Here is a 17,246-nt window from a genome sequence, read left to right on the forward strand (position 1 = left end):
CGCCAGATCCTCACTGTTCTGTTTTTCTTAACTTCTGACTGAGTGACGGACAGGTGAAAGAAAGGCTATACAAGTGCACCGTCATGGCGTTCATGGTTTTTCTACGCTAGCTATTATCGACAAAACCAATGATGCACAGCGAATGCGTCGCTATCCTGCGCTTTTTTTTTCCCTTTTTGTGGATGTAATATTTATTGTAGCCGTTGATAAGAAAAAAAACAAGGAGCGCCATGACGAGGCACTTTTGGCGCTGCTTAATTGACTCCATCGGATCACTGGTAGCGTCGGCTGCTATTGTACTTCAAGTGAAACAGAGTATGGTCACTCATCGGAAGGAAGGGGGTGATAGTGCGTAATTGTTTCGTGAACTTTGCTGTCTTTCAACCAGCCTCATCAAGTTGGCAACTTGATTACTTGTCGTGATGACTGCAGCTAAAACAATTCGGTACTTTCTGAATGCCCTCTGCCCTAACGATTCGTCTTGGGAGGCACTCACTTGATCGAATGACGTTTGAGCGAACGCCCACGTTTCACCGAATGACACTTTAGCGAGTAGTCGGACGCCGCGAAGCGGCGTTTTCGGGTGGGCAAAATGGGTTCACATTTTTGTAATGAGTCACCGCAGACTGTCGCCGCGAAGCGGCGTAAAGCGCAGCGCGGCGGATGGGTTAACGCGCGCCCCCGTTATTCGCTAAAACGTCGATTCGCTCAAACGTCGCTGTTCGCTAAAACGTCATTCGCTCATCTGATATGGACCCATTCGTCTTACAGCGCCTTATTTTGCGTACGCATAATGAGACGCCGAGCCGCAATAGTTACACGACCTATACTTGGGGACAACTGTTATTGGCAATGAAGCCAAAGTTATCGGTACCCGCATTGAGCGTCGATCAGAGCTGGGTTTGCGAGTCTTCACTTCTTCGGAAATGCGAGAAAAAGTTGTCCCGGAGTATTCACCTCGAGATTGGATCGGCACGGCGCATGTGGTGAAAAGCAGGACTACGCTTTGTTTTACATCTACTTACTTGGAGCAAAACGAATGCTACGGACGCGAGGCCGAAGTGTCTGGAAGGCGCCTATGCAGCGCTTGCGCACTGGAAACAACTGCGAAGAGCTCATACTCTGTACTCTTGCCCGTGCTCTGTGCCATTAGTGTGAATGCTTAGCCTCCACCCGGATCGTGGACAGATGGAGTCACCACGTGCCTTGTAGAGAAACAGGGATAAGCAAGAGCACGCTTCCCCTATATTCAATCTGGGCATCCAGGCGAATGCTAAATGGATAGGAAAGTGACTGTGACCTTGAAGTAAATTCAATTCACTTTTCGTGAGAAGTAGTCGAGCATTTAATAGTTACAACGACCAGTTGTATTCGTAATCTATCCCTTTGTTTTCCGTAAAGTGTTGAACTGCGCTCATTACTGTAACAGAAATAAAGACCAAATACGAAAAAAAAAAAAAAAAAGTTAACCTTCAGAGATGGTTCACAATGCCAACGGAAGAACGACCCTACGAAGGTTTAAAAAGTAAAATGAACAAAATTGTTTAGAGCAAGCTGATATGCACCACTGGCACCACTGGATGCGGGTGTTTGGTACTCGAGTGACATCTGCAGTTGGTGCAAAAAATATCTCGATAGCTACCTTTTGAAGCCCGGAGACGTTGCAAAAGAAGGCCACAATTTATAACGCCACAACTCGCGACAAAGATGGAAATTCAATCAGAGTCATGTAAATGGCTCTCATTGAATTTTCGAAAGCACAAAGTGACAATGTACGCATGTTACTTTGTGAGCATATTGACGAGTGCGTATGCTGAACCAAGATTTGCAATTCTGAGAGCAAACAAAGAAGAGCAGCAGTAATCTCCTACTAGACTGTGAGCACTTGAACTCCATATCGGGCTGACACTAATCAGGTTTGTCGATTTGAGTTGGCTATCAAGAACTGGCTTTCTTTGTTTCGACTGGAAACTCCGCCATTACATTCTTTTTTTGACCCGAAGTTCCGTAACTTTCTCAGGACTGCCGAACTCGGGGGTTGCATCTGGTTAAAGACGAGTCTCCCTTCGCTTTCTCCCCGTTATGGGCGACGTTGCCGTCTCAACGTAACGCTGTTCGGCGCACACTGGCCCCCCCGCTTTACTTCGTACGGGTGGCTGTACGGAGAGACACTGAGGGAGAGGAGGAGATGAGAGCGTGCGGCGATGCCAGGGCACCGAGCTCCGATTTGAAGAATGCTGGATAGACGCAAAGGCTAGCTGTCTGCTCCTCGTATAGAGAGTCTAACGTGCGAACGCCGAGCGCCAGACATCGGCGGCCGGCGTTCGCGCGCCAGACTCTGCGTCTACCCACTAATCCTTCCAATCAGAGCTCGGCGCTCTGACGTCACCGCTCGCTCTCATCTCCTCCTCTCTCTCAGTTTCTCTCCGTATAGAATTCGAAAGATTGCTTCGGTCGTTAATTTTAATCCCCGGCGCGCACAAAGCAATAAAAAAAAAAAAAAAAAAAACTAAACTTTGTAGAACGCGTTAAAGGGAGGGCGTCACGGAAGACCAATGTCGTGCATTACTGCATATACATCTGCAGCGCATTACAGAGAGCCAGTATGTGGGGAGAGTACAAGCTCTCGTGAAGGCTCGCCTTGGCAGCGCTTTCTTCCAAACCGTCTCAGGTAGGACGTTGTTCTAGCTCGCCTTCACAATCCGTTCTTCGTGATTGATGCGGCACACAGGGAAGGCGATATGAGCCGGAGGTTTTCCATTTGGAAGATGTTTTCGCTGCACGAGCTACGGGGACGGATCAGCGTTTCAGCCACAACTTGAGAATGAAGCAGCCTCCCTAAAAGCAAAAATAAACAATGTAAAATATACATATATATATATTTTTTTAAATCATGAGTTCTTGTGGAGGGCGCAATAGGTTAGATAACCTCATCCTAGCTCCAAGGTCGTATCAGTGCTCGGTTGCCGGGTAGCTTATCCAGAAAAGAGACAGGGCGATGCGTCGTTCCAGGACAACGGGCGATGACAGATGGTGCTCCCATTCAACGTGCAGAAGCCACGTCCCTGTGCACCGCGGTGCGTGCAGGGAGCGGAGCACGCGGCGCTACTGTTCTGTCGGCGCCCCACAGGGCGGAGACTACGTGCTACGATCCAACTGATACCGCTCTAGCGCAAGCGGGACTAAAGTCACGGGTAAAAAAATATGCTTTTTTTTTTTTTGGCGCCATCGCAGGCTGGGATGACATATAGCAACAAAGACACCACGGGAAAGTCCGAATGTCATCAAGTACGCGTACACAGAACTGCGATTTATTAGGTACAAAGCCAGGCGTACAGGATAGACGGACACCCCAAGAAACAAAACGTAGTAGTAAAAAACGAATCTATAGGAGGGAGTGAAAGTATTCTGGTGCCCGGAATAGGAACTCTTACATGGACCATTCTCAACGTTATACATGTTTGGAAGCAGCCCGGCTTCAATAACTATACTCCGCTTCAACGTCTGATGAACCGCAGTTCACGTCTCGAGCCATCAAAGTCCATCCAAGGTCGTGTGAGTGTCACGCGACCGTCGGAAATGCGCAGCAACGGCCGGGGCCACATTACACGATGACACGTGTAATGTTCCCAGTGCTGGATTGGCTGAGGTGACATGGTAGCATTTAGTGCTGTCCATCGCTTAAGGTAAAACGGAGATTGTCTGTCTTAAACAGTGGCACGAGTTAGCGATCGAGTCCCATCGTCGCAAGGCCTGAAGGACGGACGATGCACATATGGGAGGCTATGATACTGCAGATACCGAGAGATAAATGGCGGCGTCCAACTGGAAACGTGTACAGCTCTGAGATGGCGTGGCCCATGACTGATGTTGACGACAGCCCGCGAAGCAGGCGGTTATACCGTGGTATCTCGGCGAGCTATATAGGGTAACCGGCTAAGTAAGAATGATGATCCTCGCTTGGCACATCGCGGCCGCCCGCATTGGTCGTTTTTCCCCGTTCGTTGCTTCGAGGTGTACAAGGTGCCGACAACGCAGTGCTCGTCGCTGGCTGTCTGTTTCGCAGCGGAACGAAAACGAGGATCGTCAACAACAACGTCGCGAACGAAAAAATCAGTGATTGTGTTGTGTGCATGTTTAGACAGCGGGAATGTAGTCAGTCCCGATGGGTGCCTGTTGTCTCCGATGTAGATGAGAAATTTAGCCAGTGCAGCACCCCTGCTAGCGAGGTGTCTTTAACCTGCGGCATTCCACAGTATAATGATTACAGGATTGTACGCTTGCACGGTGCTCATACCGATCGAAACGGGCAGGAGTGGGGATTGAACCGAGGAGGGTTCTGCAACGCGGGCTTTCGCTCTGCGTGCTCCGAGCCGCGGTACTTTTTGGCGCACACTCGGCCACCGATCTCTGGTCGGGAATGAGGCACCAGCGCGCGTACGGCACGTAAGCGAAGCGCCCCGAAGACGCTCTCAATTCGTCGCGAAGGTCTTCAACGGGTCGCGTCGGCCCTCGAGACGACGGTCTCTTCGCTACGTCCGTGTTATCTTGAAAGAGGAAGACCGCTCGCTTCGTTTCATCTGCAATCGCGGCACGAGGACGCAGTGGCGACACTTCGTAAAAGGGTACCGATTCACAGCCTGCTGCTCGTGCAAGCGAAGAAACGAAAGAAAAAAAAAAGCTTTTTTTTTTTTCTTTTCTACGCGTGTTTGCCTAACAATGCTAATGGCTTATCAGGGGCTACGGGTTCGACCTGTTATAGCACAGCAGGCCTGCCTCGCTCAAATAGTCTTGCACGGGAAGACTCGTGAGATGGGAAAGGCCAGTATACTATATAAGTACAAAACGAGCGTGTTGGTAACGGTAATTAGACATGAGGAAGATACATAGAAAGGGGGGACGGACAACGAAGACTTCCAAAAAGTCTTCGTTGTCCGTCCCCCCTTTCTATGTATCTTCCTCATGTCTAAATACTATATATCGTGAGCTGAGAGCGGGGGCTGCGGTATTTATCATACGCGGAAATCCACATAGTGTTGCATGAGATAACTAACTGGTCCTATGACTGCAAAGTATTGCCTCAGATTATTTGAGTCAATTATTTTTTTCAGAAAAAAAAATAATAAAAAACTTTATATTTCAGCTGGCATTAAGTAAATAAACCGCCCGTGCAAACACAGTTTTTTTTTTCTTTTTTTTTTTACATTAGACATTTAACGTAAATTAAAGTTTTTTTCGCGTGAAACATTACATTGAGTTATAGAGTCACGACACTACCAAAATTTACGTTTTCGCGGTAAGGTGACCTATTTGCTGCGAAGAACGAACAAAACCAAACGTAAACCAGAAACCGAACGCGGGGCACGGGGGAGTGTGCGGGAAGGTTCTTGAAATCAACGCCTTTCTGGTGTTTCAGTACTCATACAAATTACGTCTCGTGGCTTTCGTAGCCTGAAAAATGTTTCGTGCACTGTGACGTTTCACGACGCGGTCATAGCCAAAAAACAGCGAGTGGAGATTTAATCACCCGATTCTCGCCGATTGTATATAAATGACAAATAACGGCAAGCATGAGTAGCTTGCCATTGTCCCTACAAAGTCGTCAAATAGTTATTGTGTCTGAAGGACGCAGCAAACAACCAATTGCTGCGTGTTAGCAAACTGAAAACTTAAGATTAGCGACGGTAGCAGCACAGGAAACAAGCCGATGGAAGTCATTTCGTACACACGCTATGACCGAACAGATATCAGTTGCTTCGCTTTGGCGTAACAAAGCCGAAATTCCTTTGAAAGAGCTCTGACGTTCGCGATAACGTTCTATGACAAGTGTCGCAGAATCGCACAGAAAAACTAGCGTCGATAAAGGCGTCCTTCGCGAAGGTCAGTGCCAACGTGACGTCCACAATCGACCTTTCAGCGTGTTGATAGGCACGTTTCCTGCCAACACGACTTTCGTTGCGCTTTACTTTTTTTTTTTTTTTTTCTCCTGTCAAGCGCCACTTTTATTTCAGGAGGATGGAGAAGAGAGCGACTCGGACATATTTGATGTCGTCAGCGATATTCGACTTCTCGGGCGAGTTATCAAGCCGGAAATGCCGCGCAGTCAGGACTAACGACAAACCCGACACGTTTCCACATAAACGGACGTGCCTCGTAAGACGAATGTAGCTAATCGCGTTGCAGGACGATGTCAACCAAGCGCGAAAGAAGAGCGCGGAATTAACACCTCCTAGAGATAACAAGGCCTCCACCCTGGAGTTTTCTACGTCACATATCGCAGACTAGAGCGGGGTGCAGATAGGACGCGAGTGCTGTGCCTCGTTCCGGCCTTCGGTGGGTGACGTAGACAGTCCAGCACTATAGTCCTTGGTATCCAGGAGGTGTTGGCGGAACGCGCAGGGGAACGTGACCACGAGCTCTCAAAGAAAAGTTTAGGATTAGTAAAGGACGCCTTCATCTCACTTCTCCGGCACACGGGTAAATGTAATCTTATTTTCAGTGAGCGGCGGAATGCTACGCGAAAGAAAAAGGAAAAAAAAGAAAAAAGGCGCAACTTGCAACTGAATGGTAATAAAGATGAATAAAATAACAGGTACGTAAATATATTGAAGTATACGAGCATTTTTAGTGATATTTCTGTTTGTTTATTAAAGCACTTTACGATACATCGTAGTGTAAATTAACGAGCTTAAGTACAGTGTTAACGTCAGCACGCAAGCAGCTCGAGCCGCGGTCAGGATGGCCGTTGCACAAATTTCCGAGCTCATGGCAACTCCTCCCCGTGCATTTCACCTGTTTCACGTTTCGTGCTCCAGACCGCGTCAGCTTTCGTTGTCCGCTTGGAATGTCTCTTCGAAGATACGGGCTGGGTGGCGTCGCCTCCTTTCGAGATGCCAATACACACGGTTAGGTCACGGGCGAGATAGTTACTGTTTTTATTTCTGCAACCTTTGTTGACATAAAGTAAGTACACATCTTAAAAAATATACAACTTGCCCCCCCCCCCTCCCCCCCTTCTAAAAAGAAAAAAAAAGGTATTATTTTTACCGCAAAACAAAACTATGCGTCACCGAACGCTCATTCTCCGCCTAAATGGAGCGCTAGCGGTCAAAAACAGACGTCAAAGTTTCAGAACTAAGCGTTATCGTGCTCATTAGTTACGAAAGATTTTCTGAAAATTTCAATGGGAATTAAAATGGGGCCTATGTGCGGTAACTGGCGCCATTCAGCTTCGACGGCCGCATTTTCACACTAAAAATTAAAAAAAAAAAAAGCTTTTAAATTTTGAATAAGATAACGGTTACTATTTAAACTTTAGCACCTGAATCGGACCACTAGCGCTACATTTGGGCGGAGAATGAGTGTTCGGCGACGCGTAGTTCATTTTTGCAACTGGAAAACAGAAAATAAACAAGAAAAGTATGTACTTTTTCTTGTGACTCCTTCTACTTTAATAAAATTTACGTCAAGTATTCTGGTACTCTTGAAACACGTTCGTGCCTGGTCTATGATAACGCCGTACACAACTTGTGAAGTCCAATTCACATGGTGCGATTTTGCTTGCGAATTCGCAGCTGCGACGTTGGTTGAAACACGTTCGTGCCTGGTCTATGATAACGCCGTACACAACTTGTAAAGTCCAATTCACATGGTGTGATTTTGCTTGCGAATTCGCAGCTGCGACGTTGGCCACCGCAACTTCCCCGAGACTTTTTGTTTATTTCTTTGCCGCACGAGCGACGTTGCAACTGCGAAATGGCAACTAAAAGCGCACCATTTCAATCAGGCTTTTGGCGGATTAGGTAGTGCTCAAGCACAAAGTGTAAAGAAATGTTAGTTGCATATAAAGACGCAGCAACGTCGAATTGTTTCATCGGGCTCTTTAAAAACAAAACAACAAAAAAAATATTTTTTTACCGCGCGCGGGTTTCCGCAGTCAAGGCCATGACTGAGGAAGAAGCGTTTACGATAAGTAAGAAAGAAACGAAATACCAGAAAGACACAAACAAACTCGATGTTGGCACGGAATGGGCGATGCATTAGCATGCGCTTAGCAGGCCGCCCACATCCACTGCCTACCTGGCGTTCGACTATTTCTCGCCGCCGCATCGTTGCTGCCGAATGCTTTTAATCCGCGTAGGCTGCCTGCCGCACGTCCGCAGCAGCGATTCTGGTCGTGCCGCGCGGGGGGACCAAACACCGGAATCGGAACGACCAACTATCACCGGTCGTGAGAATAGTGATAGCTTCATTTTGTTTGCTGGCGCACACCGGGGTCTCTATAAAGTTGGGGAGGATATGGGGACATGCACCTCAATGAAGGGTGCGAATTAAGAATTTCCGATTCGGCCCTGATAAAAATAAAGAAAAAAAGTGGCGTCAAACCTTGACGTTCAAGCCAGACAAACCAACAGGTTGTCGACGCTTAGCTTAGAGTTTCAATAGGCAGACTGGTTGTATAGTTTGTCCAAAACACGGCACAACTCGTGCAAGTTTCCAGGAGGACCACTTCAATATTTATGTTCTTTGGCTAATTGGTTCTGATGGTTTTTACCCAATGCCACCTGAATCTTACTGGTATGCATAGGCGGATTTTGAACCATGGATAGCGCTGTCAGGTAAATCATAAATGACAAAAAAAAAATAATGAGAGAATGTAAGCACTATCTCGTGGAAGGTATTGCATAGAAATATTATAATGTACGCTAGTGGTTCAACTGGCGCTATAGTGTGGTGTTGCAAATCGAAGCAGAGAAACCAGACGAAAACTGACTCCCGGTAATGCATTTTTACGGTAAAGCAGGGTGAATTTTTTTACTGCGCTTCATTTAAAGAGCAAATCTAACGAATAACTATAACATAATACATAGCTTGGAACGTTTTTCAGTAATGTAAATTGAAGTATTGGCGAGTTACAGTGTTTTTCTTGCATATTCATGGCATTAAACAGTGTAAAACTGCTTCAACGTGCATTTATGTTCACTGTCGAACACTGTTAGCGTGAAAACGACGTCGGCGCTTTTTAGCATGGGGAGTTTACGTGCCAAACGGGCGAAGGAAGCTTGGAAAACCAGGAGAGACGGCAAGAACTACGCAGTAACCCTGGATCTGCAACTCCCTGTGCATGCAGATGATCAAAATGAAGTTACGACCGAATAATATAGACTGAATCGCATTAAATGAGTACTGCTGTATTCTTTGCGCTCGTACATATGTGCGAAAATGCTTGTTCTGCGTTCAAAACATAACCGGAAGCTCGAAATTTGTAAGAATAGGGAGAAGTCAGAGAACAGGTGCCCGATAAAGCTGCTCGGCCTATAAAATAATAAAAAAAAATAATAGTTTTGATATCCCACATATTTTATTCTTTACATTTTGAATGCTTTTAACCGCTCGTACGACGGAGTCATTTTAATATAGTGACAGGACTGGCATAATAGCATTATATAAGCGCCACCGGAATGTTGGCGAATCTTTAACACACTCAATATTCCATTCGATTATTATTTTGCTTAGAATCATGGCTCGTTTTTACACACCTGCTATGGAACAGAGGCGAAGTTTAACTAGAAAGAAACTGAGTAACGGTCAACAAGCGAAGTTTAACATCGTTAACCGTTGAAGAAAAATACTGTGACTAAAGCAAGTACACTTATACAATGATAATAAAGATACATACTACTCAGTACGACCGAAATTACGAAAGTTATCCATGTTATTTTCCGGCGAAGAGACAAACTGCACGCGGGTTTTCCCATAAGCATGCGCACGAGCACCGCGAAAGTAGTCTGGTTGCCGTCTGCTTCAATTTGCATCCCGGAAGCCGCATAGACACTGGCGCAAGTTGAACTGAGCGTACATTATAATAACTCTATGAGCTATAAAGGATGGCATGCCTACTCACTCCTGAATCACAGCCCTCGGTTATGTGGGTGACAAATACGCCCACCTACACAGATTAAACCCTCGCGCCGTTTGACTGCGAGCCTAGGACGTGGTAAGAGCAATAAGCCAGCACGCTGGACACCAACGTTTCAGTGTCCACTGGAACCCTCAACAAGTTTACAAAAAATTTTCTCGTCGGAGTGTACTCTTCAAATGACACACTTCCATATAATGCGTTACGGCATCACATGCGGGATTGGTGTTCACTAGCCATTTTAGAACACTAAAGTGAGAGTTGAAGATGACTGAACCAAAATTTCGTAAAATGAACACACACACACACACACAGACACAAAAGGAGGGAGTTCCTGATGTGCCATCCATGCACGGGCAATACCGGCGCCCAACTCCCGCGAACTCCAGAAGCGGCGCACGGGCAAGAACTTGAGTGACGCGGGCAGTTTAAACCTCCAATGAGGTCTTTGCGACAAATCAAAATATAGTGCCCGGATTCGTCCCAGAACACCATTTTCGAATCTTCACACCACACCTGCCTCTCTTTCTTATTATTATTTTTTTGTTTGTTTAATCACTCCTTTTTTCATAAACAAGCCCGTGTTTGTTCACATCAGGTATGCGCACTCCGCGTGCGCTTCAACCGGATTCACGTGAAGGTGAAGCGTCTACGCATGCGCCGTGGCGACAACAGCGCCATCGCAGGGATGTGACGTCATAGCCGCGTGTTGGTGTACACTCAAGTCTCGTATTCGGCCGCACGGAGAGATTTTGAATGCGCGCGCTTTCATATCCTTTTCATTCTTTATATTTCTTACAATCCTGCCACAAAACTTACAGGGCTCGTTCAACCTCATAGAAACAACGGGTGCATGTTTCATAAAAAATATGTACCTAAAACTACAATCGCAAATCACGCGGTATAGAAAACAGGAAATTAAAAATTCGCAGTGGGGTGGGGCCGCCATACTCATTTCCTGAAATGCGACCGAAACCGTAAAGCCTGGATTCACAGACAAGGTCCCGTGAACGCAGGGGGTTCACCAGCTAGTGTTGTCACGGGTTTCCCTGACTCCCAAATTTTTTCGTTCGCCTTTGTCCCTAAATAAAGTGCCCTTCTCGCCAAAATACTATTTCGGGAGATCTGAGCCGCCCATTGATATAGAAATGGCATAAGTGTGAGCCGAGCTTGCTTTGCGTCGTTGCTTTGTATTACATTATTTTCCGAGTCATATAAATATTACGACATTTTTTCTTTTATTACTTTGCACAGAGTTTTTTCTTTGTTTTTTTTTTTTCATGGCGTAACAGTGTTTTCTACTGGACAACACAACGTACTTTATTGTCTTTTTTCTCATTGTTTTAAGGTCTCCCTAGTCACATAGACAAGGGTTTATTGCTTCTGTGAGCCAGAATATTTTTATGTGCTACAAATAAATAAATAATAATAATAATAATAATAATAATAATAATAATACGAGCTCTCTGGGATTTTGTATTACTTCAATGCCTCAGTGTCGAGACCGTGAGGGGATCCTCGGCTATCAGCCAAGGGAAGGGTTGGCATAGATGCTGGTGCGGACCTCTGACTGCTCGTCCGCGGCGAGTGACCAGTGAGATCAGCACGGCCATCTGGATCGGGAGACAGTAGAGCCCTCCGACTAGAAAACGAGTGGGATGATCATTAATCGCCCACGAGCGCGCCACTGATCCAAAACGCCCCAGCGTTTTCTTTTAAGTCGAATCAATTATTCTCTTCGGGGGTCGGGGCGGAGCGAGCGCGCGCAGAGTTTATAGGCTTCCGTCAAGCTGTTAATCTAGTTTAGTGCGTTTAAATTGGGGCCGTATCGCTACCAGCGGATTAAGCGCATGCACGCGAAGCGTATATCGGGTGCACTAATGCGTTAGGACGGGTTAATGATTCATTACGATATCACTCTTTCTCTCTCTCAGTGTGCGCTACACTCGCTCCGTCGATTAAGGTCGTGCAAGGACGAAGAAACCCGCGGTGGTTTCCTCTACGGGGGGAGCTGGAATGCCCTGAAAACAATCGCCGCAACGATTATACGGCAAACAGCCCAATAAATATAAAAGAAATGTTTTGATTCATCGCGGTTGTTATTTAGATAAACAATCGAGGGCGGAGCGGTATAAACAAAGCGGGGCGCATTGATGATTCTTGTGGTTGCGTTGCTACAAAGTGGGCGCTTTGAATAGTTCCAAGCACCAGAGACAACTTTTGTTCTCTCGTGTGCACGCAACTGTCGGCCTTATCGCTCGGTTGGCGATGTTCCGCAACAGAGTTTAAAGTGTAGTCGTTGTTTTCAATGGGGCAGGACGCTGGTAGGCACATATGAATACCGGTTTCTGAAGAAACCTCCCTAATGTTTCAGAAAATACGCGCATTTGAAACGCGTTCCATGCTTTATTTCGGCATCTGTCCCATTTCTTACCCAGCCTACAATAAACGCTCGTGTGTAGGAAATACAGGTTGCTGGCCTGCGCGGTCTAATAAACCGCGTAATTCCGGCGTATAATGTTTCCAAAAACTTTCTACTTTAGAATTTGGTACGTTTAGCCAACTTGGCTTCAATGGAACATTAGCAAATTGAGAGCTGTAGAAGGCGACTCAATGTGAATAAAAGATGCCAAAACCGTACACCGCCGATAAGTATGAATGCGGATATAGGGTTGGGAACGAAACTCCACTCCTCTAAACACGGCTCGACTCAACGCGGTTCGTTTATTTTGCAAACATTAGGCGGGCAGCAACGCACGGCAGTCGAAACTCTAGCGTTCAGGTTTGCGGAAATCACTGCGCGCGGCGTCAGTTCAAGTGCCTCTTGCGTCTGCACCGTCGCCAGTCAAGGACGTTGAACTGGATACAAAACACGGAAGCGCATACACCGTCCGCAACACCATCATGTTCGCCTCGCCCTCGGCAAATGCGCTGACAAGGCGCACCTAGGCGCACCGACTGCAAGGTATATACTCCAACCGGTAGCACCAGCAGCACATGGAGGGAAGAGCAAACGAGCTCCTCGACGGTCACGCCTTCGCACACATGTCGCTCGATTTGAAAAGGGAAACTAACGCCGGGAATTACGAGAATCGGCGAAGCCGCCGGCAGCTGCCGTTCTACAGGCCACGCGAAGCGTTGCGCGCACTTTCGCCCGGGTGCACGAAGCCCGTCGATCGGCAGGGAAGACCGAACCTGAAAGCTTTGGCCCGCGAACAGCACCGCAAACGAACGAGTTCTCGTCGCCAGTCCTCTCCTGTTTTCCAAGTATCTGCGCGCACGGAAAGAAGCACCGCGACAGATAATTAACCAAATGAATGCAGGTCTCGTGTATGTCCACGTTTAAACATCTTCGATATTTTTAAATAAATATATTGGGACGAAATGTTGTGTTCCTAGTCAAGCAGTATATGAAGTTGCAAGGTAAAGATTAAATACACTACCGGTTTTATCTTTGTTTCACCGTGGTTAGTTTTTGGTAATAAAGCAATGCACTAAAGTACACTAGATTTCTAGTTCGATAACACAGATTGCAAAACATAGCTTATAGTACATTATATATATTTTAGCATGGACACAGGCAGGGTCGAAGTCCGAACTGCAGTCATACAATACAAAATACACTAAAAATATTTTAAAGGTATGCCGAATGCATTAAAATATAGTTCAAACGTACACCTTAAATTAAATAAAAATACTGAATTTTTATATTCGTTTTCCATTGCTCATACCAAGGGACGGCGTTGTGTGAAGCACCAGTGAACGAGAGAAAGAGGGAATTTTTTTTTTTTTACGAGAACAGGCAGAAAACTTGAGTGAAGGGAAGTGAGGGTAAGGGAAACCGATAAAAACAACAATCGCATCAATAAAATTAAAAACAAACAACGAAAATAAATGAAAACTGAACCATGTGGTCCGTGTTTTGCTTGGGCCTCGCGAGGATTGCCGACAACGTTGGCGCTAAATTCAAAACGACGACGGAATCGACGAGAGCGAAGACGTCCAAGCCGAACTTATTAAAACTGTAAGCTCACCTGAGTCGTCCCAAGACAGGAACCGATCAATCCACACGAAAGGGGGCGGGGCAGTACTAGTAACACAGACGATCCAGGTGAACAACCAGGCGCACCAACGAGAAAACCGACGCAGGAAAACAACAGCTGACGACTCGATGTTGACAGTCGATAGCGGGGGAAGGGGGGGAGAGTCAGCTGCTCGCTCGTTCCCCAGAAGACGTAATCCGGTCTCGCAATCGAGGCACGCACCAACGATCACCGAGCGCGCGAAGGCTAGCAGTCCCCAGCCGACAACAGGGAGCACCACACCGCAGACGTCGGTGGCCGCCGACAGTATGGCGGACGGCGGACGCGGCTCTCAAGTTCGCAGACAAACCTAGCGGAACTCGAAAGAAAAAAAACATCGAGGGAGAGAAGCGAGAGGGAGGCGAAAATGAGAAAGAGTCACGCGAAAGAGCGCGGGGAGCGGGAACCAGTGGAGGAGAGCGTCGGTTTCTCCTCTCTCCTTTGCCTCTCGACGCTGTCGAGCTGCTTGATCCCCGTAGACTGCCTGCTGCCCTGCCGCCCTGCTCCCTGCTGGGCCCTGCCTCCTTTCCGTCCTCTGGTTCAACAAGCGGCACTACTCTCCACCTCCTTTCAGAGAACGCTCTCCCTCTCCCCACGGGGGCCGCCGGCCGAGGCCGCCATCTTTTGCTGGGATCTTCGGCTGCATGCATGCTCTTGGGACCTTCGAAAATCCCCAGCTCGTCCGCGTCCTAAACGTTTTTTTTTTTTTTTTTTCTCGCTTCGTTCCGAGGTTTTGGGCTCTTTTTTTTTTTCTTCAGAGTTTGCTTTTTCTTTTATTTTGCGTTCTCCGTTTGGGATGTTCTGTGAGTGGACTCGCGCGCGCAGCCGGTACGTATTGGCGTGCATTCCCCGAGAGTGGCGCGGGTTTGAATTAAGCGCATCTGAGTTTCTGTTGTTTCCCAGCGTAAAAAGAAAACATACGATCCAGACGCCAACCGAACGAATGGTTCTTCCGCTCAAGTGTAAATCCTGAATGGGACGTCCCATTTGAGGATGCCGGCTGTTTTCAGATGTCCTACGTGCTTGCTTCCACGCGGGCCTCCTGGAAGTGTTTGTGAAATAAAGGAAATTACACAAAAAGAAAATAAATAAAAAGCAGATGGCACTTTGCCTTTCTAAGAAGCTTAGAATAATGGCTAGGCATCTTACGCTACATGCATATGCCACAGCAATGCGCCCAAGCATTATCGCCTGTTCCTGCTGAACTAAGGACAGAACGAGCGGGTTGGTATGGATAATTAAACTTGAGGAAGAAAACGAGAAGGGACGGACAAACACAAGTATGTGTTTGTCCGTCCCTTCTCGTTTTCGTCCTCAAGTTTAATTATCCTATTGAAGCTTTCCACGGATGTTCCGCCGGAGTGTCGTCACCGTAAAATATAGTGTCAATCAAATGCTTCACAAGGTATATCAGAATGCTTGCACATATCTTTGCGTGAATATAACACTGGCTACTCCTTTAAATGCGTTGCGAGGAATTATGCGCTTTCGGTTGTTCCTGCAAACTTCCGAAGCGGAGCAGAGTTTAAAAGGTAAACTGCAATCTACCGCGTGTACATTAACGCCTCGATCCCACTTTACACGGTCCGCAAAAATTAGCTTCTCAACTTATCGCGCTGGACTTCGCTACAGAGGTGGCCGAAAAGGGTGAAATTATTAATACATAGTATATACAGAGCCAAAAGAAAAGAAACAAAAACTTGTTTTGTTTTTGGAAAAAAATTATTGCAAAGCCTTTTTTTTCTGAGATCATGAAAACATCGTTTTGGGCTGTTCTGGCGTTTATTACGACAAAAAAAAAAAAATCGGTCAAATGAAGAGAAAATAGCCATTGGTTTATACCTATTTTTCACTTCATTTGGCCCAAATAAGGGCAACAGCTACAGAAAATAGTATTTAAGTGTCCATGCAAAGTATGCGGAAAACATTTTTTTTTCGTGATTTACTCATGTGAGCCAATCTTTCAAAAAATTTTAGTGAAAGCTTTTACCACCTTCGGGCGCCTCTGTAGTAAATCCGAGCGCGAATCGTTAAGAACCCGATCTATGCGGCCCGTTCAAAGTGGGTTCGAAGCCAACGAGAAAGTCTATGATTTCTGTTTCCTGCAGGGTACGGGGGCAGCCTATCACGGCAAACAATAGAAGAACCCTATCGAACGACAAAACTCCCAAATACAAATAGACAAAACAAAAATGGACGGGCCCTGGTGCAATAAGCAATACGTTGCACTTGCGCAATGTCCCTGCCAACATCGCATTTTTTAGATAAAATTGTATTCTGAGCTTCGTCATAAGCTGTGATCCTGCCATTGTTCGCCGTAAATGTCTGCTTCCGTGTTCCAAAAAAAAATCTCACAAACCTTCTTTTTTTTTTTTTTAGGATGTGGCTGTTTATATTAAGCTAATTACGTAAATAGTACATCGGTAATGGTACCACGACTAGGTGATGAGAATCTATTTTTGTTTTGTTTTATATTTTATCACACAAACGAGGCTATCCGAAGCGGATTTGTAAACTGGGACGCTTGGTGCCGAACATCTCTGCCCGGCGGATTCATTAATCGCGAGCCTCTCGGCTGCATGCCCCGCAACCTCCGACGCCGAGGGGTTCGGCTTACCGAAATTAGTTTTGCCGCCACATTCGCCGTCCGGAGACACATTTCAAACTGACACATATATTTTCTTCCCATTTTCATTCGAGTGGTCCCTCCTAATTTTTCTTCGCTTCTTCCCCATTCCTCGGAACGATCCTGCGGGTCGCACTCGTTTAACCGGCCTCTATTAATCACCTTAATGGCGAACGGCTTTTGGCTTCGAGCCTGGGCGGAAGCCGAAGGCGAAGCCACTTTACGTCACCCGACCCGCGCCCCCTAGCGGGCGCCGGCCTCTCGTGCAGGCGGGAGCGGGCGATACACGGCGGCCGCCTAATGTTTGGATTCTAATTAGCGACTCACGGCCTCGGTGGCGGATATGTGCCACGAGTTATGCGCTCCCGAGGTGTATACATATTGACAGGGAGCAGTTTTCGATTCGGATCAGCAATTAAGTCGTTCGTATCTTTGGGGGCCTGTCGCAAGAGGGCTCTTCTTTCTCGTGGATACGAAAGCAGCCGCGTGATCTGCTAATCGAAGCGGACGGCGGCTGCCCCGTTGGTCTCGCCGCGCCTAGGTAAATGGGTCTTAAAACCGTTACACACAATGCATTTCTTTTTCTTTTTAGGAACGCACGTTAAGAAAACGCATGTGC

General features: G+C 46.8%; 1 protein-coding gene across 4 annotated transcripts in view; it reads right to left on the minus strand.

The window, feature by feature from the left end:
• LOC8024075 (semaphorin-5A) overlaps positions 1-14,510 on the minus strand; it is a 238,193-nt gene extending 223,683 nt beyond the window's left edge. For 2 of the 4 annotated variants that reach the window (XM_042288927.1, XM_042288931.1), the window contains exon 1: positions 13,954-14,311. The gene's annotated coding sequence lies outside the window, so the exon portion shown is untranslated. Of the gene's footprint in view, positions 1-13,953 lie in introns of all 4 variants that reach the window. The other 2 variants (XM_042288929.1, XM_042288934.1) reach the window with 2 other exon arrangements.
• Positions 14,511-17,246: the final 2,736 nt, after the last annotated feature.

The sequence above is a fragment of the Ixodes scapularis genome, unplaced genomic scaffold (assembly GCF_016920785.2).
Source record: "Ixodes scapularis isolate PalLabHiFi unplaced genomic scaffold, ASM1692078v2 PGA_scaffold0__279_contigs__length_252992795, whole genome shotgun sequence".
In the NCBI taxonomy this organism is placed as follows: Eukaryota; Metazoa; Arthropoda; class Arachnida; order Ixodida; family Ixodidae; genus Ixodes; species Ixodes scapularis.